Source organism: Pteropus vampyrus, unplaced genomic scaffold (genome assembly GCF_000151845.1).
Source record: "Pteropus vampyrus isolate Shadow unplaced genomic scaffold, Pvam_2.0 Scaffold39, whole genome shotgun sequence".
Lineage (NCBI taxonomy): Eukaryota > Metazoa > Chordata > Mammalia > Chiroptera > Pteropodidae > Pteropus > Pteropus vampyrus.
The window spans coordinates 484,756-491,711 of NW_011888820.1; the positions used below are offsets into that span (position 1 = coordinate 484,756).

The 6,956-nt window shown below is 36.1% G+C and overlaps 1 pseudogene; it reads left to right on the forward strand.

Annotated features, from left to right (window-relative positions):
- The first annotated feature begins 4,262 nt into the window (after window positions 1-4,262).
- On the forward strand, window positions 4,263-4,381 carry LOC111738537 (annotated as a pseudogene).
- The last annotated feature ends 2,575 nt before the right edge of the window (window positions 4,382-6,956 follow it).

The window sequence follows — 6,956 nt, forward strand, 5'->3', positions numbered from 1 at the left end:
AGCTTATGATCTCTGTGGGCGAACATGCTCTCAAGAGGAAGAAGAGAGCAAGTAGCAGCCCTAAGCATGAGTAGTTCCTCTTCCCAAGCTTACCAATTAGGGCAGACCCCCCACTAATGGGTGAGTCCTGCTCTACCCATGAGTAAGACTAACTGACATCAGCAAGAAACCAAGAGTATAACAACAGTTGAGTTCCCTTCACAGAGGAGGAAATCTTAGGAGTGAATAAAAATGTACCATCACCCCCTCCCCAAACAGCATCTCTTTAATTCTGAAGGCAGTTACATAGATAGCTATTAAATTATATTCTATGCTATTCTGTTTATTTTAAATATTACATAATTAAAATTTTAAGTTAGACAACTCCTTAATGAAATGCCTTATAATTCTGCCTAGAAGCCTTCCTCTGATTCAGAAAGCATTCTTCAATGGCAATATTTCATTTGTATTAATATCTAAAGTAAGAAACAAAAGCACTAAGACCAAATACTATTTCCAGGCATCATCAAAACGAGCCTTTTAAATGCCCTGGAGTTTGTCCACAGGACCTGAGCACTTTACTGTAGGGAAACAGCCAAATGGACCATAACACTCTTGATTCAGATTCAAGTTTAAATGACATTTCTCAACTGAGGGAGAAGCCCCATGGACGTAACTGAGTGTTTATGAACTCTCGAGTTGGACCTAAATTCAAACATAGTTTCTCCCACTGACCTACTTACTAGCTGAGTCAACCTTGGGAGAATTACTCAACTCTCTGTTTCCGTCCATTTCCTTACCTCCCTGGTCTGACTGTTTGAAAAGAGGTCATGGGTCTGAAGCCCTTAGCAAGGTCCCCACACCCGGCAGAGACCGAGTGGTCAGCAAACAGGGCCCTGAGTTTCCCTGTGCATGTGCTCCCTTCAGAGATTCAGCACAGGGCATGCTCTCTGTGGAACACAACCTGTGTCGCTCCATGAGAGACTAATCTTTCTAAGTCACCAAATAGATAAAAAGCTATTTCATTTTTTAAACTTCATTTAGAAAGTGCATTTGTTATGTGATCAGAACAAATGTCCAATATTTAATTTGCTTCAGGAAAATCTGGGCCAATCCTCTTTAGTTCAATAAAAATATAATCCTACTGGAAGCCATGCTTCTCATCTGTACCACTTGAATATTCTTGCTCAAATCTCTGTTTATATGAAATTATGAATTCTTGCTAGAATTAATGTTCCCTAGATCTGTTCGGATCTATGTTAAATAATTTACATGACAAATATTTAAGCTTGGTCAAGACTATTATTCTTTCAGATATTTTGCTTGACATTTAGACCTTCCAGATTTAAACCTGGAATTAAATTCATTTCCTTACTTGATAATTATCCATCTCCTTTCACTAGTGTATAAGTTCTGTGAGAACCTGGAATTTCACCTGGTGTATGATAAGAACTTAATAAGTCGCTAATGAATGAATGAATGAATGAATGAATGAATGAATGAACAAACCAGCAAGGTTTTTACCATACAACTAAAAAAAAAAAAACAATTATCTAAGCTAGAAAATAAGATTTGTATTTAGGCTAAGCTTCTTTCATCTAAATGCATTAAGTATTACATGTAGTTTTTCCCTAAATTCAATGAATTATTTTTAACTCTCCCCTTTTTCATTTATAAAGTTAAGCTAGAAACTTTCATGTGAACTGTGTACATTTTACACCGTATACGAATTTAAATACATTTTCAATGATAATATGCATTTGCTATTGAGAAATAAACTAGACATGTTTGGTCGTAGGAGAAATCCCTAAAGAACTGTGTGCCTGCTTTCACAGCGGCCTGAGTTCATCAGTGTAGGTGATTTAAGGGTCTGTTTAGATCTCTCATTCTGTGCATGGTGTTTGCCTGCTTTTAGTTGTAGTACAAAAGAACTTCTGTTAGAGGACTTTCCAAGAGTTAATGACATAATTTCTTCCATATGACAAGTATATTTTTACTTTTTGTGAAAATATTGGAGAACTACACTCAGGTTAACTTCTCGTATTAAAAAAAAAAAGGAAATAAACTGAGCAAAAAGTTCAAGGAGTGTATAGAAGTGATTTTTGTTATCTTCTGAATGAGGGACTTGACCTTTGACCATGGTCCCAGAGACACTGAAGGGAAAAATTATCTGTTGTAAGTCAGGTAAACTCAGCACTCAGGGGAATTCCATTTGTCTGCTGGCCTTAAAGGCAGTTTGATGAAGATTAACAAGGAGGGATGTAATTGCTAGCTAAAAACACACTTCCAAGTAGGAAAACCCTGCCTAAATGGCAGGAAATAGGATGTATGTATCAGAAGGCGGCATTTTAAAAACACATTATAAATTATTCTACTTGACACAGTCTTTCTGTGGCCTTACTTTACCCTAACAACATGCTGCTCCTTGACCTAAATTAACTTTCCCTAAAGAGTTCTTATTTTCTACCCATTTTTTTTTTTTTTTAGTTGTGGTGTAAAAACCTTTTCAGCTCATTCATTCATTGAACAATTATTAACTACCAACATGCACAGGGGAAATTCCAGGCTCTCACAAAATTTATGTACTAGTAGAAGAAGACAGATATTGTCAACTAAGCAAATAAATAAACAAGATAATTTCAGTTAGTGATGAGGGCTATGAAGAAAATAAAACAGGAAGATGTGATGGAGAATATGAATGGGTGATCTTGAGAGAAAGTTGGCTGGGGAAGTACAAGATTATGGAATTTGGATTTTACGCAAGTTGGCAGAAGATTTTGGTCAAGGGAAGGACATAATCTGATCTGTGTTTTCAGAGATTGCTCTTCATGCTGTGTGAAGATCTATTTTAGCTTTGTAACTTGGACAGATACCAATTAATTGAGGAGCTCTACCTGGGTCAGTGAAAGAATTATTTTTACTTTCTATTCTATTTTTTTTTTGGAAATCCAGATTAGTTTATGATCCCATCTCTCATTCTTCCTCATCTTCAGCTATGATCTCCAGAAATAGCAGGACCTTTTAGGTAATAACCTTTCCTACCCCCAGAGAACATGACCATAATGATTAAGGAGAAAACCAATCCATTGTCTCATACGTTCCTAGCAAATGCATTTGTTTGTCTAACCTGGAAAAGCCATGCTACAACTATGCCAAAAACCAATATTTTTTTTGATAGGTCGGCTATATATGATTCATTAAAGTGACTCTGTAGTTTTCTCCGAAAATAGAAACCTGTTCTACCAGGTTACTTGCCCTAATGACCCAGGCCTAAAACATAGCCAATTGTATAGATTTTCTAAGTGAGAGACTTCAGAATTATGATTGAAGGATAAACTATTTGAAGTATGAACTGTACCAGGCCCTTGGTGGATGGGGCCAGTCTCTTTTCCAAGACTTCAGTGTAAACTTTAACAATGACAATGGTGAACACTTACCAAGCACTCAGATTTTGATAAAGCATTCACTGAAACCAGGTGTTGGCAAACTTCTTCTGTAAAGGACCAGACAATAAATGTTTTCAGCTTGTGGGCCATCTGGTCTTGTGGCAAGTACTCAATTTTGTAGTGAGCAAGCAGCCATAGTAGTATATAAGAAATGAGTGTGGCTGTGTTCCAATGAAACTTTATTTTCCAAAACAGGCCATGGGCTGGATGTAGCCCACAGGACATATCTCAATGATCCCTGATCTAAATGACCCACATGTATTCACTTATTTGATCCTAAAAACACCCCAATTGCCATTATTTCCTTTAATTTACAGATGAGAAACTGTGGCACACCAGATGAAATGGCACAGCTCATACATTATAGAGCTAAGAGGTTCACACCCATTCAGTGTGGCTCTGGAAGCTGAGCCCAGAGCCACTGTGAGTGTGCTGAACTAGGACAAGCTCCACGCTTAGTCATCTATAGACTTCCTTGACAAATTTATATGAGTTATCTGGTTTCTTTATAAGATAACTACCTCATAGGATTGTTAGAGAATCAACTGCCCAGTAATGGAATGAACCAGACAGTACAATGCTTGCATTAGCACAGAGCTTTGGAGGGAGTTGTCCAATCACTGCACTTTTTTGTGTCCTTTTGGTACAATATTTGAAGGATACCTGGGGTTTTTGTGTTACTGGGGACACTTGTGTCTGGGTATGTGGAATTGTTTCGGCAGTTCATAGAAGAATTGTTGTATTAACAGCCTAAGATTTTTTCTTTATATACTTAAGGTGATTATTGCAAGGACCAAATGGAAGGGAAAGAAATACAGAGTAAAGAATTTGTGTGGAGTCTAGGGCCATGCCACCCTGAACAAGCCCAATCCCGTCTGATCTCAGAAGCTAAGCAGGGTTGGGCCTGGTTAGTACTTAGATGAGAGACCACCTGGGAAAACCAGATGCTGTAGACGTAAAAAATAAAAAATAAGGGATTGCAAGCTGAAAAGTTCCTTGCAATCTGTGAGGTCAACCAAGGGTTGCCTCACCTAAAAAAAAATTTTTTTAAAATAAAAAAAATAAAAGAATTTGTGTGGAGAATAAAGAATTTCTGGGATAACAGAAATTTTGTGGTATAGTACACATATAGTGAGAAACATGTATAAGTATGTCTGCTCACGCTGGGAAACTCTTAGATTTTTAAGAGATTAATAAAAATTTTTGAAGTTAAAATTTAATTATTAATTTGGAGAACAAAGTTTTTATGATAAAATCTATTCTATCTGTGTTAATAAGCTAAGTCAAAGAGAAAGTTTGTTGGGTTATTGTTCTGAACCCCAAAGCTTAGTCTCTTACATCATGTAATGCCATAGAGCTTCCTTTCTATAGATGTCTATTGAAAAAACCTATGTCTGCAATGGGTATGTATTTTGTGTAGAACTTCTATTTACTCTTTTTATGTTTTCATTCTAAATTTTTATGTTGAAATAACATGATTTATTAGTTTTGTTTTTGTTCTAAATTTTTGTTTTGAAATAATTATAGGTTTACAAGAAGTTGCTATATATATATACATACATATGTACATACATACAGGGAGGTCTCAAATACCTTTCATGCAGTCTACTCCAATTGTATCATGCTTATATCTACAGTTCCCATGAAAAACTAGGAAATTAACATTAGTAGAATACATAGAGCTTACCCTGATCTCACCAGTTTCACATGTCCTTATTTGTGTGTGTGGACATAGTTCTATGGAATTTTATCGCATGCACAGATGAGCATAACCACAGAACTGCTTCATCAACACAAGGTTCCCTATGCTGCCCCTTAACCCCTGTCAACCACTAATCTAATTTTCTTATTTCAAGAATGTTAAATAAATAGAATCATATTGCATGTAACCTTTTGAAATTGGCTTTTTTTACTCAGCATAATACCTGTCCTTGGATGTACCAATAGTTCATCTTTTTTATTGCAGTATATGCCTATACCATGCTTTGTTTAACCATTCACTCACTGAAGGACTTTTGGGTTACTTCCAGTTTGGGGATATTATGAATAAAGCTGTTATGAATATTCACATACAAGTTTTTGTGTAAACATAAGTGTTCATTTCTCTGGGATAAATGACCAGAACAGCAATTGCTGGGTCATATGGTAAGTGCACGTTTACTTTTAACGAAACTACCAAACTGTATTCTGGAGTGACTGTACCATTTTATTCCTATTTATTTTAAAGCATATGTTAAATATTAAAACTCTTTTGTTATATAATATCAACTGCAAGATTTATTATGCATATTTTTAAATTTAATTAAAGCGTTAATTTTGCTACCTCATCAGTTACAAAATTATTCTTTTATCAGATCTATTTTTAACTTAAACCCACCAGACTGTTGCAAATTGTGGAACAGAATGTAATCTTCTTCATGACCTCATTACTGAATATATTTTATGTAGTTGATCTTTATTGATGTTTACCTGTCTAATCTTATAAAAATAAGACAGTCTCCACAGCACTCAAGAATGTGTTTTTCTCTTCTTTTTATAAGTGGAGAATATAAAGCAAAGTGAAACCAAAAAACCTTCCAATATCCTATAGTTTAAGAGTGGGAAATATAAGCTCTTCTTAGGTTAACTCGAAAGTAAATTTAGAAAAAAAAAACCCACAAAAATACTTGATTTTTATCCCTTTTTTTCTTTATATTTTTATGGACATAGACCAAAAGATCAGAAACTTCTTTGTTTAAAAAATCGAAAAGTGCTTAGAAGTAAATGTAGCATTGTATACATAAAGAGCAAACAGAAAGGAAGGCAACAGGGGCGACACAATTTCATGAATTGCAGAAGAACAAAAGAGTCCATGATCTCAGCTGCAATATTTTTGACTCAACTGTCAAGTTTTTGTTGAGAACTCATTACATGCCAGACACTATACTAGGTATTGTGGGGAGATGGAAGTTTAACAGTATAGGATAAAAACTATAATGCCACCCAAACACTTCCTGTCCAGTTAGGAGATGCGTGGATCCCACACAAAGGGGCTGGAGAACGATACAGAACAGCATACAGTTAATAATAATGGCTGACACTTACATTGATCATGGGCCAAACACTGGGCAGAGAGCCTTGCGTATATTACTCACTCAAGCCTCACAACAACCCTGTGAGGTCTGTCATCATTCCCATTTTACAGATGAGGAAATTGAGGCTTGGAGAGTTAGTTAAAATAGAACATATCATTTGCAACAGTCTGGTTTTCCATGCTCACTGAAAATGTCTCTCTCATGTATACATCTTTTCTGCCCGAAGAATGAAATGGATAAGTCCCCTCTTCCCAAATGTGCAGCCAGAGCTGGGAGGCAGCTGTAGGGTACAGCCTTCTTTGGTCAGATGTGGCACTGAGATTTACTCATATTAGCGCTGCATATTGAACTCACTTGAGCTCCAGGAACCAGGAATTAGAGCTCACAGCTTTTCTATTCCAGAGAGCTTTATTTCCTTTGCTACTGTTTTCTATCTTTATTTTGGCCACAGGACCCG